Consider the following 27040-nt stretch of genomic DNA (forward strand, 5'->3'; position numbering starts at 1 on the left):
ATTGCCTTCTGCAGAGGAGAAAGCCGCCCATTTGGACAAGCATACAAATCTATGTTCAAAACGAAGCGTCTACCACGACAGGTAGGTTGATTGATGTCCGATCGTCCACATACTGGTGCGATGATGCTGGAAGCGGCCCAAGCACAATTGGAGGAGATTTTTCCGAACCTCCCGGATACTATAAATTTGACTCCATACACGCCATCTACGATTATGACGGACCCACCATTCACTTACACGGAGATCAATCAAATAGTCAGAAGAGACTGAACAATAAATGAGCTCCGGGTATCGATAACATAAATATTCCTCTTTTGAAAACACTAGTCGCACCCCATGGTCATGTTATCACAGATATCTTCAATAGTTTAATCGCCCATCTGTTTACTCTCTGCAATGGGTAAAGTTCTAGAAAAATAGGTGGTGCAACGGATAACCTACTATCCATGGCCCCCACAACATCCTGTAGCGGGGCCCCTAGGCTGGGATCTTTTGCGGGCCCCGCGGTCAGACTTTTAACGGACCCCTTCTGTAGTTAATTTATAGCATGAAAAAGTAAAAAAATGATGATAACCGTCCCGGGCCCCAGGGCTAGAGCCCTGTCAGCCCCCCCCTTATGTGGGGGGCCATGCTACTATCTAGAGAAGGCAGACTGGCTTAGCCCAAGACAGTTCGGATTTCGTACAGGTGGCTCGGCAGAAAAAGCAGTAGCATCACTGATGGAGGAGATAACGACTAGACATCGACGAGGTCAAGTAACGGCCATAGTTTCCATAGACATTGGCGGTGCTTTTGATTCGGTCCGCCACGAGATAATAATCAATACTATACGAAAATTAACGATTCCTCACAACCTCATTTGTATAGTGGAGATCATGCTAAAAGATCGAACGGTTGTGATGCCAACTGATGGAGGAGACGGGGAATAGCATCAGGCCATGGGCTGTCCTCAAGGCTCATGCGGCGGTCCGCTACTAGGGTCTATCGTGCTTGACTCACTGCTGAAAAAGAATTGGGGACCGTATGTCTATGTCCAAGCTTTCGCTGATGATCTGGTTTTTGTGATTTCGGCGAGAACCCCCAACGATATTGGCAGCACTGCGGATGCTGCGTTTGACGAACTGTCGAAATGGCTAGAGCAGTGTTTCCCAACCGGGGTGCCACGAGATATTATGGAGATAAATCAAAAAAATATTACAGTCCACTTAAGGTCTTAAAATAAATCAAGTCGAATAAATTACTCTCATGCATGACAGACTTATTGGATAAGTCGCCATCTGTGGTTGCAGTGTCAGCAATGCGAGCTTTCGCCTAGTGTTGCTGTCCATGTACGGTCCCGTTCAAAGCACACGAGCTCGAGGGAAAGATGATTCATTGGCTTTGTAGTCTCATTCGGCAAGTGAGAGGACGTAGGTTTACAATTTCCCTTAAAGACAGTTGAGTTTTTTTTCTTGGATTTATCTTCCCATAGCCAGCTGTCGAAACGTTCGCAATAATAGAGGAGGGTGACATCATCTTCGGATAAGCTGAAAGACTTCAACGCTTATCAAGTGTTGAAGTATCACTTATTTTTTCAACACTTATCAAGATTGCAATAAGCAATAGATATGTACTTTCCATCTCTTTCCACTGAGAATCTCAACTGGGTTGTCTCAACATTTGATTTCGCAGACAGTGCGGAGAAAATAGATTTCATTGCTTGCCGAACCAGATGAATTCATTGATATTTGCGGTGATTCCACACTCAAAGGTAAGCTCACTAAAAGTGAGGCGTCAGTGCTTTTTTTTGACTTGGATTGAGAAAACAGTATCATAATCTAATAACTCACTTTCACCCTTTTCAACTTCATATCATTCTATGCGAGCAAGCCTTTTCTGATTATGGAGACAATAAAATACAAAGCTATAAATATACACCGCAAGGCCTTGAGAGGACGATATAGGTGTTTCGTCGCCAACTGTAAGGAGTGAAGCATCAATCAAAAGTTTTACATTAATGTTAATCGAACAAAACTCTATTGATGTATTTTCACTGAGTGATTTTTGTTGTAGTAAACTCTGTATTCAATGAAGGGTGCCCCAAATTTTGATGTTATTTCCAAGGGTGCCGCGAACGTTGGGAAACAATGGGCTAGAGGAGGACATCGTTTCAGAATGGAGGTGACTAAAACTAAATTATTATGGCCACACCCCAAGAAAAAGCGTCCCTGCATAAGAATCAATGGTGTTGGACTGGAAATATCTAAATGCATGAAATATCTTGGAATGCACATTGACCATCACTTCAAATTCAGGACGCATGTGACGAAACAAATTGATAAGGTTCAAGACACCATGCAAAAATTAAGACGCATAACAGGCCCAAAGTGGGGTATACGCCAAAAAATTTAGGAACATTTTGTACAGATCGGTTGTACAACGGCAAATTTCATCCACAAGCGCTATTTGGTATAAAAACCCGACACGAAGTCTCCGTAAATTACTGGATGTTGCCCAACTTTCCATTCTTATTTTATGTAACTGGTGCATACAGAACTACAGCCAATGATGTCCTGTATACTGCTACGGGAAACCCTCCCCCCCACTCAGCCTATATGTTGAATATGACGCACGTCGATTTGCAATCCTGCATTAGGGCAGGGAGGCTTGGATGGACGGAATTCTTATAAGACCTGATGCCTACGAAGGTAACAATAGGAGTTGGCTTCATCATCCCAGTGTGGGCTTGTTACAAAATCAAGTTCTGCTGTGGAACAATGCTCATCGGATGAAGCAATTAGTATATTCACGGACGGCTCAAAAACAGAGACATCAACGGCCTGTGCATACGTAGTTATGAATGCAGAAGGATCTGTTGAAGAGGCTTGGAGTCGACGGTTGCGTCAAGGGAACAGCATCTTTCAGGCGGAGGTTCTGGCCATACTAGCTGCAGTAGAATGGGCGATTAAGCAAAATCAGCAGACGACGATATATACTGACAGCGCGTCTAGCATTAACGCGATTCGTGATCAGCGCACTCCACATGAAAATACTCGACGAATACGCAAGCATTTATACAACCATCCGTCTATCAGTATCAAATCGGTCAAAGGCCATGCAGGAATAGCGGGGAATGAAACTGTGGACAGATTGGCCAAAGATGTTCTTAATCTCCCAACGGAAAAACAACTCTTGCTGCCACGCAGTCACATCAAATTGGTGCTAAAAAATGACCTGTTACAAAAGTGGCAACTGCTATGGGACAAGAATGCACATAAAGATGCCTACAAGATACAGAAACGCGTCCGGTGGAATGGTACCATTTGGTCTAGAGAGAATGTGATTATGATAACTGAGCACTTCCCATTATCGACGTATTTAGAACGATCACGGATATTATCGGGGTTTCGCGATGGAGGGGCCGACAGTTTAAATAAGGCGATAGTTTAAGTACAGTGGAATAAAACACGCTCTTCTCGGAAAGAATCATTCCGCGGTAAGCAGGAACAAAAAATTTTTGGCGTCCTTTCCGAAATTCCGAGTATACTGAAGCAAAATTTGCTATTTTGGCTATTTCGCGCAGAAAAATTCGAAAATACACTATTGGAGCAGGATGGCGCAAGATGTTAATTTTGGCGCAGTGCGGCGCAATTGGCGCAGAGTTCCCATCCCTGAATAAATAATACATTATTGCTCACCATAGGACTCAAATTTATGTAACTCACATTAAAATCACTAATTAGATACCATGTCAATATATGTATTATTCCCCATAGTTTGAGTCATCCAAATATTGTTGCAGACTTCTGAAACCCCTGACTGATTTGCAGCAGAATTATTATCAGCGCTATTTACGTTATATATTAACCTAGAATTCAGATCACCTGAAATACCAAGATTATTTGCACTTAACCACTTATTACCTTTTCCCTAAAAATGGACTGTTGATAAATACTTTTTTTTCAGATAGTTCTGCATACTGTTTACTGAAACATAATTATCAAAACCACATTCTGTGGGAGCTGTATAGTTACCAGTTCTCGCACCTGCTACACATTGTCATTTAAGTTACTTCCCTCATATACAATACTATTACACATGTTAGATTTGTTTTCATTATTATCTATCAGAGATTGTTTTCATTAGGACACTTTTTTTTAACATAACATTTTTTTATTCAACATAACATTAGACTCGAATAATTTTTTCTTACAATCATTTTCCTTAACATTTCTTAACATTCTGTTTACACTTATCACCATTAAGAGCAGTAAAAGAGTCATTTTCTGACTTTTTCTTAGTCCTTTTCCTATGGCTTCTCAGCCTTTTACCAACCAATTGGCGAGACACCCCGGTTATTTGTACTATTACAAGAATCAATTGTTACTTCTTTGCGTAGCGTTTTAGCCATAATATATTGACAGGGTGAGTCATTTGCAGCATTACATAGTTTAACCGCTTGTTTAAAAATTTGGTAACAAGAAACATCTGACTTATCACGTACCAAATAATTTTCAAAATCATTATTCATATCTGCCATAAGAGCTGCCAGTACACGATCATGTTCCTCCTTTTTTTAGATTGCTAGCAGCTTCTTGCCAATGTTTTGTCAATTATTGAAGTATTTTTGAACTGTCTCTCTCTCAATATACTATTAGCAACAGCAATAAGTTATTGCTGTTGCATTATTACATAATTCTGTAAACTCGTCATCTTTTACTGCTCTTACCACAGCACAGTATTTGGCCATGTCAAAAAAGACGCAAAGAGACTTACCTTGCAGGAGAAAGAAATAAAAAAGACGCGGTAACAGGCCAGCAGACAGCATAGATCTGATCGCGAAGACCCGTTAGGACTATTTTTCGACGATACAGCTCACAAAATACGCGATTTCCGAACAAAAATTAACCGTGTTTCCATATACACCGAAAAAAAAACCATACTACATTTGAGCCCCATTCATATGGGTAATAGAAAAAGTGGGTTTAAAACCCGCTTCAAGAGAAATTTCACCAATGACTACTCCCCATTTTCCTTACGAAGGAAGAAAGTCGCCAAGCGGGTGCTAGAACACTCAATGCTACCGCAATATTTGCACATATGAACGGGGCTTTGTTTTCTCATAAAATGAGGGACAGTTCTTTTAAGGGTAAAAGATTTGCTTGCAGTTGTATGCTAAAAAAGGCGTTAAATTTAAAATTCAATCATACAACGGAAATTTACATGACAATAAAAAGTGACAGATGCCTGAACTTTCGTGTTTTTAAGCATTATGTTGAAGCTCTATTGAATGGGACATTGGCTCACATTCGCGCTCTAGTTACTCACTAAAGCGTCGCCTGTAGGGATCTAATCCAGATCCTCACGATGTGAGTCCATCACGATGCTTACACGACCGCATAGAGGCGTACTCGAATGCTGCCTTATATTAGTATTTAATAATATATATGAATTGTATATATTCAATCTCCACTGAAATGTACAAATGGCGTCAATTATGCTTACACAATAATAACATGAATAATTACAGTAAATTTTGTCATTCCCGTTTTAGTGCCAGAAATGATAATAATTCGCTAAAATAAAAACACAAAAATCCTTCAATACAGCCAAATAAGTTTTTCCTCTACTGTCACGCATCAAATGGTACTTTTCCATCACTTTCTGTTTTTTTTTATTCACTTTTCAAATATCCCCCCGTCAATTTATTGGACACCCTGTACATTTGCATTGTGAAAGTGATGCTATCCATGGATTGAAACAGACATGATTGTTTCAGCTGAAAACAATGAATCATATGTGCATGACGAAGAGGATCCGGATCAAAAATATATAGTTATATGATACCAATCTCACCAAAACTCTTTATCGCTGTTTTAGAAAAAGTATTCAGAAAACTGATTGGAATGAGAAAGGAATTAAAATAAATGGAGAATTTTTCTCAACCATTTGTGTTTTGCAGACGGCATTGTTGTTGTTATCAGAAGTAATCCAGATGAACTACAAGAAATGATACAAGAACAATGATTCAGGTGAGCTTGAAAATGAATCTGCAAAAGACTAAAGTTATATTCAACCCGTTTGCGTTAAACAGGAAAATCTTACTCAACAACACAGAGATAGAAGAAGTCCGCAAGTTATCAAACCCATTTGCTGACCAATAAGATGATAAATCCGATGAATATTTTATATTTCACAATAGGATTCTCATTTCGTTTTTTTTTTTTTAATATCCTGTGTATATAATATGGCAAGTGCAAGGTAACAGATGAGATGGCATGGGGTCCCCATGCTTTGCTTTTAAAATATACTTTCATCCTAATATGTGTACATTCTCCGTCTTCACGAAACCCCGAAACTTTTCTCCAACTCCCAATCCCATCTCGTCTGTAATCACCACAAAATTTGTTAATCGCGATAGTTGTCCGGGGAAAATGTTTTGTAAATTTTTTTTCTTCTTTTTTTTGGCACAAAATAGTGTTCCAGACTCTGCCACGAAGCTGAACAACCTATTTTGAAACAACCGATTTTTGAACACCCTACATTTTTCTTGAGATACCTGAAGATACGTATGTTTATGCTAGTTGTATATGCATATAATCAAAATCAACTAACACAGATAAGAAATCAAAGTTTTCGGTTGGTGTAAGCTGACGTATATGTAATGAATATATATATTTCTTCTTCGTGATTTAATGTTGAGCATTTTATTTTACTTTTTTTTTTGTACAATCTTTTACGTATATTTCGCATTGTAATGTATTTTAAATTCCTGTTAACGTTTCTCATTGTCCTATTTTTTAAGTTTTATTATCTGGTTTTAGCAATACTGCTAGTATGCCTCGACCTCGAATAGTGTTGTGTAGAGCTTGCGACGGGAGGTTTCCCTGATCTAAGGGGATAGTAGCTGATAGTTTCAAGTGTAAGGGATGTTTGGATAGGGCAAGGTTGGAACTCGAGGTCGAAGCGTTACGGGAAAATGTTAAAGAGTTCTAGAGATCCCGGTTATAGCGGGGCCACTTGTCGTCGAGCCACCTGTTGATGAAGAAGAAATCCCCACGAACAATGACAGTTTAGAAGGTGACTGCATGGTCGTGGATGAGGTAAAGGGGAGGACAGTGATAGGGATTTAATCATCGACGATTCTCTGGTTAGGGAACAGATGGTGTGGGGAATTTCGGGTTTTCGAGCACTGTTGTCTTCCTGGAGGGAAGATTAGCAACGTTCGAGACGTTTTTCATCTCCGAAAGTTGACCTTGTAGGGGATTCTGAAGGCGGGAACGAATCAGGTAGAAGCGAATATTAATGAGTCTCTGTCAGAGTACCGGGATTTACTATTTTCCGCTAGGGAAGGGGGTTCAGATGTGGTAGTGATTACAGTGCTGCCAAGGGGTAGTAGGGGGGTGTAGGAATAAGATCCACCAATTCAATTTAAGCTTGAAGGACATTTGCTCCTCACTTAGGGTCACGTTCTTGGAGCTTCCCGCATTTACCGATAGGTGGCTTCGTTGGGATTCATCTAAATAGGAGGGGGGTGGGGTCTGGGAAGTTTACGATAGGCTTAGGTCAGGTTTTTTTTACTCCCATACCACGTAGTCGGGAATTCGGGTTAGTTAATGATAACCACAACAATAAATGTAATATTTTATCATGTGTATATATTGTGCATAATTTTTGTTAATTGCATTTTTAATTGGGTTGCTGTATTTTTGAAATATATGACATCCATATTCTTATGGGCATCTTTTTCTCAGCCATCTCGTTGGGCATTTTGCCTGTTGTGGCGTTGTATTTGTATTTGAAATTAATTAGTCGATTTGTATGCGAATTTAATCACGTGACGTCCAAAGTGTAGCTCCTTTGTGTTGCCTGTAGCCTCTGTATCATCTTGCATGTGAGTGTCCAGGTTTCAGCTCCATTACTCAGTGCTGGTAGCACACACTGGTTAAACACCTTTAATTTAGACATAATGGCATGTGAATCTTCAGAATTACAGTTTTTGCCAAAAGTGCTCCATCCAATCCTGATCTTTCTGTTTATTTCATTAATGGTTTCGTTGTCCATGGTAATTTATTGACCCAGGTATGCATAGCTTTCCACTTCTTCTATCTCTGAATGAATGAATGCCAGAACTTTGCCACTGGACTTATCCCGTTGCCGAGATCTTTTGCAGCCCAGCTTCGTGGCAGAGTCTGGAACACTATTTTGTGCCAAAAAAAAGAAGAAAAAAAATTTACAAACATTTTCCCCGGACAACTATCGCGATTAACAAATTTTGTGGTGATTACAGACGAGATGGGATTGGGAGTTGGAGAAAAGTTTCGGGGTATCGTGAAGACGGAGAATGTACACATATTAGGATGAAAGTATATTTTAAAAGCAAAGCATGGGGACCCCATGCCATCTCATCTGTTACCTTGCACTTGCCATATTATATACACAGGATATTAAAAAAAAAAAACAAAACGAAATGAGAATCCTATTGTGAAATATAAAATATTCATCGGATTTATCATCTTATTGGTCAGCAAATGGGTTTGATAACTTGCGGACTTCTTCTATCTCTGTGTTGTTGAGTAAGATTTTCCTGTTTAACGCAAACGGGTTGAATATAACTTTAGTCTTTTGCAGATTCATTTTCAAGCCCACCTGAATCATTGTTCTTGTATCATTTCTTGTAGTTCATCTGGATTACTTCTGATAACAACAACAATGCCGTCTGCAAAACACAAATGGTTGAGAAAAATTCTCCATTTATTTTAATTCCTTTCTCATCCCAATCAGTTTTCTGAATACTTTTTCTAAAACAGCGATAAAGAGTTTTGGTGAGATTAGTATCATATAACTATATATTTTTGATCCGCATCCTCTTCGTCATGCACATATGATTCATTGTTTTCAGCTGAAACAATCATGTCTGTTTCAATCCATGGATAGCATCACTTTCACAATGCAAATGTACAGGGTGTCCAATAAATTGACGGGGGATATTTGAAAAGTGAATAAAAAAAAAAAGAAAGTGATGGAAAAGCATCATTTGATGCGTGACGTTAAGAAACCAGTAAATACTCAGTGAGACAGAATTCAAAAATTAATTGCAAAATTTTGCAACAAATGGCACTGTAGTGTGAAAAAATAAAATACGATATTCTCCAATATCCATCATTTGCAGAAACAACATGATAGTGTGTTAACACAAATTAGCAGAAACCCGTGTAAATATCTCACCCAGGATTTCGAAAATAACATATTTTATGTTTCCAGACTGCAGTGCCATGTGTTAACGAACTTCGCTACAGATTTGGAAATTTTCTCTGAATCTAATTCAGGCCACTCCAGCCGAACAGTTTATCCAGGTTGCAGCGAATTTTGGATACACTATAGTAAACTTCTCTTTGTGGGCACCGACGGGACAAAAAAATTCAACCGCAAAATAGAGGAGACCGTTAATCAGGAATTTAAAATGCATACTTTTATTATACCAGGGGAAATTATTACCAGACCAGACATGTACACTGCTCAAAACAATTAGGGGAGCAAGCAAAAAAGGGAAGAAAACCGTGCGAGACAGCCACGTATTGGCATACAATGGATAGTACACGTATATCAATGCGCAATACAGAAAAAAGCCGTAAAAAAATTTGGAATTAAGCTTTAATTCCTTGAAAATATGGAAAAAACATGAAAAGATGATTTAGGGCAACAATTTGGTTACATGTAAACGATAAAAAAAAGTACTGTTTAGACATGATGCATGAGTTTTAATAGGGCGTGTGGTCTCCTCGAACAGCTAAGACTGTTGCACACCTGTTTGCCATGGATGCGATGAGGTTATCTATCAGACTTTGGGGAATACTGTTCCACTCCTCAAGAAGTGCAATCTGCAAGTCTCGGACAGTAACAGGCGGCCTTGGTCGCGCAGCAATGCGTCGTCAGGATTCAAGTCAGGAGAGCACGCTGGCCATTCCATACGCTGTATTGTTTCAGCTTCAAGCATGTTTTCCACCAGACGAGCTCTATGCGGTCGGGCATTATCATCCTGGAAAACAAAGGAATCTCCAATGGCTCCAGCGTAAGGGATGACATGAGGTCGCAGTATCTCGTCTGCATACCTTCGGGCCGTCAAAGTGCCATTCCGAATGATATGCAGGTCCGTACGTCCGCCTATGCTGATTCCACCCCATACCATCCAACCAGCTCGTCTGTATTGTGACCTTTCACGAACGAATGCGGGGTTATTTCGAGTGTCCCTGTCCCTCCATACCAGAACACGTCGGGTGTCACACTCCAGACTGAATCGGGACTCGTCTGTAAACAGCACTTGGCTCCAATCATGTTGCTCCCAATCTCGATGTTCAGCAGCCCATCTTCTTCGGGCCGCACGGTGGCGTGGGGTCAACGGAATGCAGACCATTGGCCTACGTGCATAGAGCCCTCCCTCATGAAGCGTACTGTTTGGCTGGACACCCTTCGTCCTGTTGCCAAGAGCAACCGTCTTTGCAGCTGCGTAGCATTCTCTGTTCTGTTTCGACGGGCTGTTAACCGTATATACCGGTCATCAGTTGCTGTAGTGGCGCGTGGCCGACCTTGCCCTGGTCGACGTCTAACATTTCCTGTTTCTTGGAATCGATTCCACAGCCTTGCAACAACACTTCTGGCGACTCCAACAGCGTCCGCGACACTACGTTGTGTTTGCCCGGATTCCAGTCTGCCTATAACACGCCATGCCATGGATTCTGGAAAATCACGTTGTTGAGACATCCTCAAGTCACCTTGTCTCAAAAAAAAAAATACTGCGCAATCGAATTTCACAGTTACGGCAGTAAAACAGACGTTTCTGCAACATCCCGATTTCTGCCCTTATCTCCTTTTCCTGGTTTTTGACATCATGAACTTTGATTTGCATATGAAGTTTTCTTTTTCCGTTTCCTGCTAGGCTTTAAATTATGGATGATTCATTTTATGTTACTTATCGGTATACATCTTTGCGTAATTTTGTTAAAACCATGTGCTCCTCTAATTGTTTTGAGATATTGCATCAAGGCAAAAAACTGCAGATATACATGTTCCCCAATTTTATCGTTTCACATAATTCCAAGGAAATTAAAAAATGCAATTACTGCATATTTACTAACTGAAAATTTCTGCCTTCCGGTTTCCAAGAAAGATAGATGGCCTTACTTTACGAATACGGGACATTCTACGCTATGTACACGGACAAGCAAAATATTCTGATGCAACTCACTTTTCGTGTAAAATTGCAGTGAAATGTTTCGATAGGGATATGAACTGGAAAAGTTTTTATCCGAAGATGATACGCTATTCTTACAAAGGTTGCGACTGATGGCAGATGTGAAGATGAATTCAGGAAATAATATTCAACTGTCTCTGCGAGGGGAATAAAATCTACGACCCTTCACTTGTTGGTTGCGCGTGCTAGACCACTACGCTACAAAGGCAACGTGACTGTCCATATACGGTCCCGTTCAGTGTACACGAACTGCAAGGAAAAAGGTTCGTTGCCTAAAGAAACTAGTGATCTAGGGGGTTTTATCTTTGCCAATGTTGATTGAGAATGAGCGAGTTTGACTTCGAACATTTCATATTGTAACATTCCGATGATGAAATGTAGTTTTCAGCGTTAACAACTTTCAGTTTTCAATATTATCAGTTTGATCGAAGATTAGAAGAAAAAACGCCGTATTCAATGCCAAAATTTCATATCTATAAAACTAAAGCGCCAGACATTCGACAATCTCCTTGGGACAGCAAATGTCACGATAATTGATGTAAAGATTCAGCATTTCAGTGAAAAATAAATTCCGAAGGAGTAATTTCCCATTTTCTTGTTCTTGCCAAATCCAGGAAAAATCATGAATTTCAAGAAATTTCAAGACGACGTTTTATTCAAAAAAGGAAGAAGAAATTTAATTAAAAGTTTTCGGAATCTCCGAGATTGAAATGGAGATAATTCTAGCGTGATCAGTAGATTGATTTCCAACGACATAAATATGGAAGGTAAGGAGACCGACCAAAGATCTACGCAAAGAAAACATTTGACTGTTCCAATTTCGAAAAATCTGCATTTTAATCTGAGCACATATTTTCAGTTCGGAATGCACCAAATATTAATACCAAATCCTTTTTGCATAGCGTGGTTCATTTATCGCAAATTCAACCTTAAATATCCACTAGACCAGTGATTCCCAAAGTGAGCGTTAACGCCTCATAGGGGGCGGTAGAAGCTACCGGTTTAACATACGATCCTATGGATTAGATTGCGTTGGGGGGCGATGGAAGAAAAAAATTTCTGAAGAAGGGGACGATGGGACGTAAAGGTTGGGAAACTATGCACTAGACCAGTGGTTCTCAAACGTTTTTTGTCCATGGCCCCCTTTCAACCATTTCTCATTCCTGTGGCCCCCTTGCGAACATGAATAATTTTCTACTCCCCCTTCCTTTTTCCCCCACCCCCGTTTTCCCATTAGAAGATAGTTATTCAAAAATTGTCTGAAGTATAAATATTTTTGAATTTAATTTGATTAATTTAATTTTTAATTTATGAAAATAACGAAAAAGCAAAACAAACATAATAGAATACAGTAAAAATAGAATAAATCCCTTGGGGTCACACAAAGGGTCTGTATCATCGTAATGTTACTTTTTGTGAAGTTCATTGTTTTGTGTTTTTCTCAGTTTGATTTGTATGTTTTATGTGTTGTGTCAGTCCAATTAAAAAAAAATATTTTTAATCAATGTAAACTCTGCGCACGAAATAGGTTCATGCCCTACTATGAATTTAAAAAAAAAACTAAAATGCGTGTGAAAATTTTTTTAAATATTTGTTTGAACCATTCATTCCAGAGAAATCGTACGCAGTGACAAAACTGTTCGTGTGAACATAATAATGATTCATTATCAGGATTTCAAGACCATTGGAAAATATAAATAATCAGATTTTCAAATGCGAAAATTATCAGTTTGTTGACTTCAATTTCGATACGGTGAAAATCTGACATTTCATTTGATGACAAGCTACCTTCAAGTGGCTGTTTGGTTCATAATGTGACCGCTCTCTCGCAGGCGAACGAAGCAACATGCGTGTTGGCTTAAACACAACACAATATTTCACATAACAGTCCATACTATATTTCATATGCAGGGCGCATAGGTAACGGGGCATATGGCATTTTACTGGCGAACCATTGGTCTTAGAGGCATACTTCCAGTTGGAAAAAGTACCCGAATAATGTGTAGTACTCAGATATTTGATTCATGTTGCCAGGGGTTACAGAGTTATTAAAATAAAAATGTTAACTTTTTATGCGGACACTCTGTGCCCCAAAACCCAATTGGAAAGTTGTTTCCTGGTCTCCGACAAAAAAAATCAACGTGTCTAAGTTCAAATTTTCACTGAGATATTCGAAGAAAGTTGGAGAAAAAACAGCATTAAATGAGGGGAAACCATTTTACCTAATGCGGTTTTTTCCCAAATTTCTTCAAGTTTTTGAATTCGCTTATCTCGGTGAATATTGCACTTAGAAACGTGAAAATATTTCATTTATACGAAGCACAATTTCAATTATTTGACATTTTTATTTTGATTCGAACTCCAAATCTTTGGCATTTAGACATCATTTCCAACTATCAAATCCAAGCAGTTTTTGCATATTGTGAAAACGCGTCGCTGAATTGGTTTTGCATGCGTATTATCAACACTAAAAACCATAAATTTTAGGTTGACAGATACAAAGAGACGCATTGAGCGGGTTATGGACATTTCAAAGTGAAGACTTACGTGAGAATTTATTGCACTTTTTTTAGAAATCAGCAGATGCAATGAGTCTCTAATAAACGGATTTAAATTGCTTTAAATGTAGTCATATGCCTTTTTAGAATTTTTTTTCTAATGTCCACAACATTGTTCTTGCAGGATAGGAAAATTGCATTGAAATTATTTAGGATGCAGCAGGCCAGTAGTAGGGCAGTTAAAAGGAAGCATTACAGTATGGATTAAAAAAAAAAGTGGTGTCAATGTTTGGAGGTTACCAATTTAAAGATGTGGTGTCAATCTTGAAGGAAGTCCCAATACAGGGGCGGCTGGAGCTTACCTGTCGCCCGGGTGCGAAGCCTCATGTGCCGCCCCTACTGGTGACCCTGCCAGGAGGCTGATAGGGATTCGGTGAAGGGCACCTCGAGATAAACCTGATTTTTTTTCAGAAGAAAGCCGCACATAATTGTTTACCATGTAAAATGTGCGTGACCATACGTCCCGCTTTCGAAGTAGAAAATTTTTTGTTCTAGAATCATTTTACCATTCTTAATAAATGCCAGATAACTTAATCCTTGAAAGAGCACTTATTTTTGTGAAGATGATATTTAACGGGGTAATTTTTATTAAGAAAAAATTTTCAAAGGTGTTTCTGGTATTCCAGGGGCCGGACAAGTGAAAAACCAAAATTTTCCTTTGCCTTCATTTGACTATTGTGGATCAAATTTTGAGTGAGAGTATGGGCCCCTAGGCTGGGATCTTTCGCAGGCCCCCTCCCAGTCAGATTTCTCACGGCCCCTTCTATAGTTAATTTATAGCCTGAAAAAGCCAAAAATTTATGAGAATTATCCCGGGCTCTTGTGGGGGCCATGGGTGAGGGAACCAATACGGCCCTTGTAATAGACTACAGGGGTGGCGCTTGGCCACGCGACCCATTGCGGCCACACGGGGCACCGCTTGCTAAATCCGGGGTGAATGGGTAAAAAAAAAATTCAATTTGCCAAAAAAAACCAAACTGTCGGCTCTGGGGTGGGGCGCAAAATCGGAAATGAAGGGCCGAAAAAATGTTTTGTTAGGAATTTTTCGGATAAATTGTGAGGGAGGGGCATGACACCTTCTAAGGGTAGGACTGACAGGGCTACAGCTTGAGGCCCGGGACAAAATCCTCATAACTTTTCTTTTTTCACTCTATAAATTAACTGTAGAAGGGGCCCCGTGGAAAATCGGGCATGGACCCTACGAAAGATTCCCTGACGCATGAGGTAGGGGCTATGGAGGGAGCAATAGGTAGGAGGTGCAAAAAATAAGTCCCACACGGGTACAGATTTAGTCTCGAGCCGCCAAGATAGCTTCCATTCTTGTTTCTGGTATTACAATCAGAGGCCTTGTCTATTTTCTCAACGTTTCCGTTGTTGAGGTATAGTAGGACTCTACTAAAGTCGGCATCACCCTAAAGCGTGATGTCGTGAATTTTTACTGTGTTAAATTTTGTTGTCTTAAGTAAAGTCTACGCTGCCGCCCGGGTGCGCCGCACCCCTTGCACCCTCGCTTAAGCCGTCCTTGTCCCAATACATTATCACAGCAATGTAGTTTTAAAAAATTTTAAATTTCGCGGGTATTTTTCCCCATGTATGATTTGATCTCTTGGAGTTCGTTATAACTGAATTCGACTTTATTTCTTTTCAGCAGAGGCAATAGATTGGTACCCCATTTCAATATTCATAAAAAAATACCCCAGAGAGCAATCATTCTCTATTCGATTTTTATAAATATATTCCCCATCAGACCACTCAGTGATGGCAGAAGATAGCTTTGTGCTAAACTAGATGGCTATCCGTCTGTAATTGCATGAAAACGATGGGTTTTTTACAAGCTTTCATTTTTCACCCATCTACTTCTTGGATTACATTTACTACCGACAGACCAGACACAACCCAGGCTCTGTCCCTCCCGGGATATAAGCCTTTTACCCTTGCGGGTTGGGTCGCGCTGGGGAGTACATTTACTACCAGCACTCAAAAGAATGCCAATAAATGGTCAACAAAGCTTTGTCTGTTTTCTTCATGGCAGCCCTCTTTGAATGAAAAGTCTGAACACACACAATTTTCTGTCTTTACAGTTATTCCATTTTGCTTAAACCTCTTCTATAGTTTGTGTCAGGGCCTACTGTCACCCCCAAGTCGTAAAACCACCGAAATTATATGAACCACTTTTTTTTTATTTCCTTCTTCCTCATGTTAATGTTACTTGAATGGGGGAAAATTACAAAAAAGATATTCTATGCACTTTGTTTGAAATTAAATTTTTTAGTCACTCTGACTAAAAAAATTTAATGTCACAAATTTCTTCGTGGCCCCCGTATCAGTAGCCGTGGCTCCCCTTTTGCAAGATTTTCATCCGTGGCCCCCCGGAATATCCTAGGGCCCCCGGTTGAGAACCACTGCAGTAGACTAAGACCGTCCTTATTAGATGCGAGGTCTGGTGCGAAAAGAAACTGCTGGGACAGACGTCTTTACCACTTTTGCACCCCCCAGGCCAGATTTTATATATTCTGTTGGAGAGGGAAGTGGGTATCCAAACATTCATACATTGTTATATAATACACTGAAGAGCTTCAAGGTTTTGGGTATAAGACTAAATTGAAAATATTATTAAAAGAGCTGTCGTTATAGCACTTCAGGGTACCGTTGAACCGTTTGGGGATATTTCATGTCTTTTCCGTATAATGACGGTTCCGACGAACGCAATAAAAGAAATGTTGTTGATTACCGACGAGATGAATGCGTATACAAATCAGAAGAAGACGGATACGAATTCCGTGAGGATTGATAAGATTCCCGTACCGCACGGGGTTGCAGACGGGAATTCATAGGAAGAAGTCCAAAGAATGTATGCCCAAGAGTACTTTCCAATAAGACGCTTGCCGTATACGAGAATCTTACAGCATATCCCCTAGCAACAGCATCCCCTTAGCAACTCTGCTGAAGGGGCCGCACTTGATTTCTCATGTCCCGACTTCTACTTCTGGGTCATATGAAGAACCTTTTCTCTACGGGTACGATCATAGTGCACACTGGTTTCCGATTCTGTGAGTCGGCGTCGTTACGGATTAATTAAAATATCTGAATTTCAAATTTTTAACCAATCAGCAACGAGCCGACTTGCAGAATCGGAAACCAGCATGCACTATGTGTTCGTACCCTACGATGACAGTCCCAGCGCAGATTCCGATAGAGATGCAGACATTGTTGCCAGAATTTCTCTAGGTGCTGGCACCATACGAGACGAACCTGGTGTTTTCCCCAAAGTATGACGGTGTGAAGCCAACATTACTGTTAGCGGCCACAATTTCAAGCAATTGCCGTATTTGCTACAGAAATCAGTTGCGATATCATTGAATGACGACAAGTACCAACCTCTAGGGCTTCGTTTCGAGAACTCCTTCCTCTGCATTATTGGGTGATTTGTGCTAAGTCTAGCTGCGTTCTGTCACCCTAAATAATGTTTGTATCATGAAACAATCTGCATATACACTGAAGAGCCAAAAAAACTGGTACACCTGCCTAATATCCTGTAGGGCCCCCGCGAGCACGCAGAAGTACCGCAACACGACGTGGCATGGACTCGACTAATGTCTGAAGTAGCGCTGGAGGTAATTGGCACCATGAATCCTGCAGGGCTGTCCATAAATCCGTAGGAGTAAGAGGGGGTGGAGACCTCTTCTGAACAGCACGTTGCGAGGCATCCCAGATATGTTCAATAATGTTCATGTCTGGGGATTTAGGTGGCCAGCGGAAGTGTCTAAAGTCAGAAGAGTGTTCCTGGAGCCACTTTGTAGCAATTCTGAACGTGTGGGGTGTCGCATTGTCCTGCTGAAATTGTCCAAGTCCGTCGGAATGTACAATGGACATGAATGGGTGCAGGAGATCAGACAGGATCCTTACGTACCTGTCACCTGTCAGAGTCGTATCCAGACGTATCAGGGGTCCCATATCACGCCAACTGCACACGCCCCATATCACAGAGCCTCCACCAGCTTGAACAGTCCCCTGTTGACATGTAGGGTCCATGGATTCATGAGGTTGTCTCTATACCCGTACACGTCCATCAGCTCGAAGCAATTGGAACCGAGACTCGTCAGACCAGGCAATGTGTTTCCAGTCCTCAACAGTCCAATGTCGGTGTTGTCGGGCCCCAGGCGAGGCGTGAAGCTTTGTGTCGTGCAGTCATCAAGGGTACACGAGTGGGCCTTCGGCTCCGAAAGCCCATATCGATTATGTTTCGTTGAATGGTTCGCACACTGACACTTGTTGATGGCCCAACATTGAAATCTGCAGCAATTTGCGGAAGGGTTGCACGTCTGTCACGTCTAATGATTCTCGTCAGTCGTCGTTGGTCCCGTTCTTGCATGATCTTTTTCCGGCCGCAGCGATGTCGTAGATTTAATTTTTAACCGAATTCCCGATATTCAATGGTACACTCGTGAAATGGTCGTACGTGAAAACCCAAACCTCGGAGATGCTATGTCCCATCTCTCGTGCGCCGACTATAACACCACGTTCAAACTCAATTAAATCTCGATAACCTGCCACTGTAGCAGCAGTAACCGATCTAACAATTAGGCCAGACACTTGTTGTGTTATATAGGCGTTGCCGACCCCAGCGCCGTACCCTGATTGGTTCCATATCTCTTTATTTGCATACGCATGCCTGTACCAGTTTTTTTGGCTCTTCAGTTTATACAGGGCTCTACATATTCCCCTATTTCTTTCTTTCTTTTCGAATCCGAGCATAACTCAGGTCTATCGCCATAAAAGTGATGACAACAGCACGCGGTGTTCCCAGGTGGTCACCCTCCCAAGTACTAACCGCGCCCGATGTTGCTTAACTTCGGTGATCGGACGAGAACCGGTGTTTTCAGCATGAGATGACAGTTGGCGATATATTCCCCTATTTGACTTCTTTACAGTAGGCCTATGAACAATGTTGCAATGAATTGCTATCCGATAGATGCTTTCAAAACACGGTGATTTGAAAATTTATTTTGATTTTTCAGATGTGTTTCACGAAAAAAATCACTAAAGACTCTGCCATCGGCAAAATTCCATTTTTTTTTGGTGTCTGAATAAAAAATTATGCCATTATGATTCCAAACACACCCGATACGTAGTAGTATATGCTTTATGAATGTATGTATTCATGCATGGAATTTGAATTATTCTTTCTTTTTGTTTTTGTAGCAACACTTCAAGAAATGACAGCCGAGGGTGAAATGAAAATCTCAGCCCTATTTTTTTTCGTTATTTTTCTGGCTGTGAGAATAAATTTCACGCGATCAATATTCACTTCGACATACAATTTCTATCTATGTGTATATATGTGGTGCATGAATCACGTGCGAAGTAGTATATACTAGTACGAGTATGTACGTATCTAGTATCAGAATACGATGGTTAGTTCCAGTTTCATTTTATCGAGGGAAATATATATTGGCCAAGTCTGGAAATTCAAATATTCTCCGAAAATAAAAACAACAGAAAAAAAAATTGCGATTCTGTCCAAATATTGACAGGGAAATTGTTTATGTAAGAAACAAACAAAAATTCCATCTTCCGTTTTCCTTTCTTTTTTTTTTGAAAGTGAGGATGGATATACTGTATATTATACATCGAATATAATCCAAAAAATAGTTACGCAACTGTCTATAGAAATCACGTGTTGAACGTAACGTGACAGTTTGACAGAACTGCACCCATCACGTACCAATGCAAGAGAATGGCAGTGAAAAAATACTCCTTTATATGCTTACTGGCAAAAAATATAAAAATTCTGAAATATATGAGAAAAACTTCATCCTTTTTATACCGTATACCCCGCATTAGCCAGCATGCCGGGAAATTCGAATCACAGATTTTGGAAAATTCTCAAATATCTATTATAAAAATCCATTGATTTGGCTGAATGCATAATGTGATCCTTATCAAATCTCGCTTTTCCCGGCATGCCAAAAAACGGATCAGACCCCAACATTCACAAATCTGGTGTTCCTCGAGTTTAGCGGCATGCCGGCTTACATAGGGGAATACTGTAAAAAAAAGTAAATCTTATATATAAATGTGAAAGTATGTATGTATGTATGTTCTTTATACAAATCTACAGTTTTAGACCGATCGTCGCCAGATTTTGCATATATACCAAAAAGGTCCGGGATTGAACCGTAGGCTACTTTAAAAGTTCGTCAGAGCTGGGCAAATGCCCGAAATGGGCGAAAAACTGTCGGGCAACAATGGATTTTGGGCCTCAACAATTACTTTCGGAACGTTTACTTTGGTTACCGTGGTTTCCAACAATGCGTTTCAGACGTGTATATATGCCTTTACAATGGTTTGTCAAACTTTTAATTCTGTTACTATAACAGTTTATTCCTTTATAACGGTTTGTACATTTTCGAATCCTCCCAGTAATTGAAGAAAACCCGGGAAGAGCGCCGGGTATTTCTGCTAGCCTATATACAGGGTATCCTGTAAGTGCTAATGTGGCCTTTATCTCATCAACCGCCCATCGTAAAGGTATAGTTTCAATTTAAAAAATGCTTAAAAGGCGTTTGAATAATATTCGCTGGACATGTGGCGTCACTAACAACAGAGGACAACAACTACGACGACAAAATTGGGAATAAAAATGTTCAACGCCAACTGATGAACTCAATGCTTGCCTCAAGTTATCAACGCCCTGGCACGAAGTTAAAAAATTATCATTATCCACTAACATGCGAGTTCAACTGCAAAATGACTCAGCACTGCGATCATTTTCACGTCAGTTGATCAAACTTGGCAATGGAAGAATTCCCGTAGAGACCCAAGCACTGGACTCATTACGTTCCCAAATGGATTTTGCCAATTGTTAAACTCAGTTCAAGAACTAGCAGACAAAGTCTTCCCAAACATTGAACAAAATAACCGAAACCATGAGTGGCTCTGTGAGAGAGTGATTCTGGCACCGAAAAATGACAGCGTCAACAAGATCAACGAAAAAATCCTAAAAATTATTCCGGGAGACTCCACATCTTACAAATCGGTTGACACTGTCACAGACACAGAGCAGACGGTTCTGTATCCTGCAGAATTTCTGAACTCTTTGGATATTCCGGTTGTGCCACCACATAATTTGACCCTCAAAGTCGGAACACCTATAATGCTTTTAAGAAATTTGGAGACATTGAGACTTTGCAATGGCAGCAGACTATGCGTGAAGAACTTGCACAATTACATCATCGAAGCACCGATTCTAACGATTTGCCAAAGGAAAAGACGTCTTCATTCCACGTATGGGGTCATTCAAGTATTACTTGGGAGGGGGTTTTGGATTTGCTGACTTTTGATGACGGGGGGGGGGATGGGTTTGAAGGTTGCTTACGTCATCAACCACCCCTTTTCGAAGATATGAAATATTCTAAGCTGCTGACGAAATTTTGCTGATGGGGGGAAGGGGGGGGGGTCAGTGTTTTGCTGACTTTTGCTGACGGGGGGGGGGAAGGGGGTCAAAAATGGCTGAAAATCTGCTTACGTAATACTTGAGTGGCCCCTATCCCAATTATCACTGAAGAAATGCCATTCACTTTAAAGCGATTACAGTTCCCGATTCGTTTAACTTTTGCCATGACAATCAACAAAGCGCAAGGCCAGTCGTTTACAGTGGCAGGTATCAACCTGCTTGAGCCCTGTATTTCACACGAACGAACAGCTTTTCGTCACCTGTTCGCGTGTTGGCAATCCCAAAAATGTTTGCATATTCACACCAGATGGGAAAACAAAAAATATTGTGTATCCACAAGCGATTGCCTCAAGTTTTTAATTAAAATATTTAAAAACAAAAAAGTATTTTTTTTTCTTAGCTGTGTGATGCAGAAAATTTTTTGATTAAGGAATAATTAATACGCTATACATATATAAATTTTTTACGAGGCGGGCAACGTCGCCGGGTATCAACTAGTCTTATATATCAATGTGAAAGTATATGCTCTTTATACAAATCTACAGTTTTAGACCGATCGTCGCCAGATTTTGCATATATACCAAACAGGTCCGGGATTGAACCGTAGGCTACTTTAAAAATTCGTCAGAGCTAGGCAAATGCCCGAATTGGGCGAAAAACTGTCGGGCAACAATAGATTTGGGGCCTCAACAATCACTTTCGGAACTTTTACTTTGGTTACCGTGGTTTCCAACAATGCGTTTCAGATGTTTATATATGCCTTTATAATGGTTTGTCACACCTTTTTTAATTCTGCCATTATAACAGTTTATGCCTTTATAACGGTTTGTCACTCTTTTCCAATCCTACCAGTAATTGAAGAAAACCCGGGAAGCGCCAGATATATATATATATCGCGGGTAAATTTAGTGATGTAGAACCACACTGGGGCCACTTAAGTGCTCTGTGAAACTGTGCCACGCATCACTCAAGTGATCCGTAATTATGCCACGAATCACTTAAGTAATCTGGGAATGTTCCGCGGGTAAATTGAGTGATGTAGAACCGCACTGGGGCCACTTAAGTGCTCTAAAACTGTGCCACATGCCACTCAAGGGATCTCTAAACGTGCCACATGTCACTCAAGGGATCTCTAAACGTGCCACGGGCCACTTAAATGCTCTGGAATTGTGCCACGGGTCATTTAAGCGATTTGTAAATGTACCGCGTAGTTCATTTTAACAAAATTAGGTTTGAGGGGGAAATTCACATCAGATAACCTTCAGGGCCACATTTGGTCTGCGTGTCAAGGGTTTACCATGTATGGCTTAAAGGGTGAGTCGCAATCAAATTCTTAAAGAGAAATTTTGAGTTCTTACCCTTCAAATAGCATTGAAATTAACAGAAATCGATTATAATAACATATAAAGGAATTTTCGAAATTTTAATTTTTTAAAAAAATATTTTTTTTCGTCTGGGGGGGGGGGGAAGCACACGAACTCCCTATGCTCCCTCCCGCGTACGTTTCTGATCCTACCAATATGCGTTAGGAGGTAGGGGCAGTGATGACGAAATCTTTCTGACAAGGGGGAGGTGGTTAGAGTTTTGCTTATTTTTGCTGGCAAGGGAGGGAGGGAGGGAGGGGGTCAAAAATGGCTAAAAATTTTCTTACGTAATACTTGAACGGCCCCCTATATACAGGGTGTTCTGTAAGTGCTAATGCGGCCTTTATCTCATCAACCACCCATCGTAGAGATATAGTTTCAATTTAAAAAATGCTTAAAAGGCGTTTGAATTATATTCGCTGCACAAGCTGGACGTATGACGTCACTAACAACAGAGAACAACAACTACGACGACAAAACTGAGAATAAAACTGTTCAACGCCAGCTGTTGAACTCAAATCAGCCTCAAATCATCAACACTCTGACACGAAATTAAAAAAATATTATTATCCACCAACATACGAGTTTCAACTGCAAAATTACTCAGCAGTGCTATCATTTTCACATCAAACTTGGTCAAACTTGGCGATGGAAAAATTCCCATAGATCCAAGCACGGGACTGATTACGTTCCCAAATGGATTTGGATTTTGCCAGTTGTTACACTCAGTTCAAGAACTTGCAGACAGTCTTCCCAAACATTCAACAAAAGCACCGAAACCATGTGTGGCTTTGCGAGAGAGAGATTCTGGCACCGAAAAATGACAGTGTGAACAAGATCAACGAAAAAATCCAAAAAATTATTCCGGGAGACCACATCTTACAAATCGGTTGACACTGTCACAGACACAGCACAGATAGTTCCGTATCTTGCAGAATTTCTGAACTCTGGATATTCCGGGTGTGCCACAATACAACTTGACCCTCGAAGTCGGAGCACCTATAATGCTTTCAAGAAATTTGGAGACACCGAGACTCTGCAATGGCACCAGACTCTACGCGAAGAAATTGCACAATTACATCATCGAAGCAACGATCCTAACTGGATGTGCCAAAGGAGAAGACGTCTTCATTCCACGTATCCCAATTATCACTGAAGAAATGCCATTCACTTCAAAGCGATTACAGTTCCCGGTTCGTTTAGTTTTTGCATCAACAAACATGGCAATCAACAAAGCGCAAGGCCAGTCGTTAGCAGTTTCAGGTATCAACCTACTTGAGCCCTGTTTTTCACACGAACGAACAGCTTTTCGTCGCCTGTTCGCGTGTTGGCAATCCCAAAAATTTGTACATGTACACACCAGATGGGAAAACAAAAAATATTGCGTATTCATAAGCGATTGCCTGAAGTTTTTAATTAAAATATTTAAAAATAAAAGTAATTTTTTCTTACTTGATGCAGAAATTTTTTTGATTAAGAAATAATGAATAAGCTATACGTATATACGTTTTTTACGAGGCGGGCAACGTCGCCGGGTATCAGCTAGTCTTCCATAAATGTTAGAATAAATAAAAACGAGTCCGTAAATCTATGAAAATTTAAAATAACAGTGAGAATGGAAAGAATCGGTGAACCTGAATATGGTTTGCGTGAACTTATTCTTACTAATGGGCCATGTGACTTAGGTAGAGAAAATAAATTAGAATAACAATCAAAATAGAGTGTTTCACGCAATTAAATCAGAGAATTATACGAAAGATTATATTTCTTCGAATTCAGGAAAATGCTTGAACATATCACAGCAGTAATTATTTTACTCGTCTAAGCCCCTTAACAAGATTATGATTTTGGGACAAACTTTTTTTATTTTATTTCAAATACACACACAATCAGACATAAAAACTAAAAACACAGTGAACATAAAAACACGGTACAATATAAACAAAAAGGATCGAAATGAACACACACACTTTGTGACCTATGGGGATTGACCTATACTTGATTTGCTTTCTTTTTTTTTTACCTTAAAACTCCCGAATATTTTACACTATCTACCAATAAGTATTTGGACACCTGTGATAGAAAAGAAAAACTAACTTTATTCAAAATCAATAGTTGGTAGAGCCTCCACGAGAGGCAATTACAGCGTGAACCCTCCGGGGCATACTTTCCACAAGTCCTTGTGTGACGGCTAGTGGTATTTTCTTCCACTCGGCTTGGAGAAGACATGTCAGTTCCTTCACCGATTTTGGACGGGTAGGGCACCCCTTAATTCAACGATCCAACTAGTCCCAGAGGTTCTCGATAGGGTTCAGGTCTGGGCTCTGGGCAGGCCAGTCCATTCGATGAACCCCATTGGCACCATACCAAGCTTCGGATAACCTCGCAGTATGACAGCTGGCATTGTCGTCCTGGAAGTAACAGGGGTCCACCCCGTAAAACTGCCACAACGTAGGAAGCACATTGTCATCCAAAATAGTGCAGTAGGCATCGGCGTTGAGCTTACCATGAATGGGGACCAAGGGTCCCAGTCCATACCAGGAGAAACACCCCCAGACCATAATTCCACCTCCGCCGAACTTGACTGTTGGCACAATGCATTCTGGCAGGAGACGTTCTCCAGGCAGACGCCAGACCCAGACCCTGCTATCCGAACGGTAGAGGGTGAACCTTGATTCGTCGCTCCAAAGAACCCGTTTCCCACTGATCTACGGTCCAATTTCGATGTGCTTTGCACCACATTAACCGAGCAACGCGGTTGGACTTTGTGATCAAAGGCTTATGGGCAGCAGCACGACCATGAAAACCAATCAGATGTGCTTCCTTACGGATGGTATTCATTGAAACAATACTCCCGGATGCCTGTTGAAACTGCTCGCGGATGAGGGCCATCGGTTGGGTGCGGTTCTTCCGAATTTCTCTGGACAGCACCCGTCGGTCTCTATCTCCCAGTTTCGTTGGTCTGCCGACTCGGGGCAAATTCCGACAATCACAGCTCACCTTCCACTTCTTAATCAAATAGGCCACTGTGGATTTTGGGTACTTCAGCTCGCTAGATATGTCCATTAAGGATCGGTCATTTTTGTGATACCCGATAATTATACCTCTCGAAATCAGAGAGCTCCGAACTGCGCGGCATCTTGCATGCGACTAATGCCGATGTTGTTTCCTACACGATATATACCGGCGGAGGACGTGACATATCTCAGGACCGCAGATATCGTCATTTGCATAGGTGTCCAAATATTTATTTTTAGATAGTGTATAATCGTGTGTTTTTTACATTATGCTTCCAAAAAACAATTTCTTTTTATTCTACACAATTTTCATATGAAAGCATTATTTTTCTATTTTTAAAAATTGTCATTTTATGCCACACTTTTTTTCCCTAATGCACCCGTTACAGACGAGGCGAGCATTAGCATTAGATCCGTTCATTTCACTTTGACTACTACTACTAAACCAGGCATGCACCTCGTCCATATTGCTCTGCGGAACTTCTAACGAATTGGTACATGTTGGAATGTGTGTGTATGTATAGTGAACCTCCCGTGAAGTTTGTTTCTGTGTAATGCTTGTTATGTGTAGTGCTGCCATCTGCAATCAATTTTTTTAATTATGAGTTTTTCTCAACTCATAGTAAGTGAAGTGTAATGAATGAATAATGAACACACACACATACACGCGCGCACGCACACACCGTATGGCATCGTACAATCATCATATGCGTACCGTAAGGCACAAAAATCATCAAGGGGTACTATAAACAGAATCTACGTTGCAATTGGCAGCTCTATCACGCTTAATTCAGTAGCGCTATTCAAGTTTTTCCTGCCATTTTGTCAAAAATTAAAATGCTATACGCAGCGCTCACTTACACTTCCTCACTCATCGGTCTGCCGGTGACTGGCAGCTTCTGAAGACTGGAACAAATTCAAGCATGCGCATTAGTATTACCAACATACGTGCACCAAACCAAACCTCCCTAACTCTAGTAGTTTATGTACGAAAAATTATGGTCGGATACTTTTTGAACAAACCTCGTATAATAAAAATTGTGTAACTCGCATGCGTACTCTAATGTAATAAGTTCCTTCTTTTCAAGTAGCTAGCTTATATTTACACCATGAGATTGAGGTTCACATAAAACTAATTGTGCGTTTGCATACCCCTTTCCGATACACGGTTTGGAACACCGCCAAGTAAGCTGGTAAGCTAAGAGACTGGTGGTGGAATGTTTCGTTTACTTAAATGAAGAAAACCATTTCGAATCGATCAAAACAAGATTTAACAAGTCTATGACAGTGAAAAATTAAAATTTCATCGTTTGCTTTTGTAGTTGTTGATGTGGTAGTATCATAGTCTTTTTATAAGAGAGCCACAAATGCAAACTTCTCCTATTCTGCCTCTAAACAGTCAAAGTGGAGAACAG

At 40.5% G+C, this 27040-nt stretch overlaps 1 long non-coding RNA gene and 1 pseudogene across 1 annotated transcript in view; both read right to left on the bottom strand.

Annotated features, from left to right (window-relative positions):
* LOC149070682 (uncharacterized) overlaps window positions 1-27040 on the bottom strand; it is an 87391-nt gene that overhangs the window by 39725 nt on the left and 20626 nt on the right. The gene's annotated exons all lie outside the window — the stretch shown is intronic.
* LOC149070684 (5S ribosomal RNA) lies at window positions 18571-18689 on the bottom strand (annotated as a pseudogene).

This window comes from Pholcus phalangioides, unplaced genomic scaffold (genome assembly GCF_987345545.1).
Source record: "Pholcus phalangioides strain wild (caught in Gottingen) unplaced genomic scaffold, Ppha-v1.0 ptg000021l_1, whole genome shotgun sequence".
NCBI classification, from domain to species: Eukaryota; Metazoa; Arthropoda; class Arachnida; order Araneae; family Pholcidae; genus Pholcus; species Pholcus phalangioides.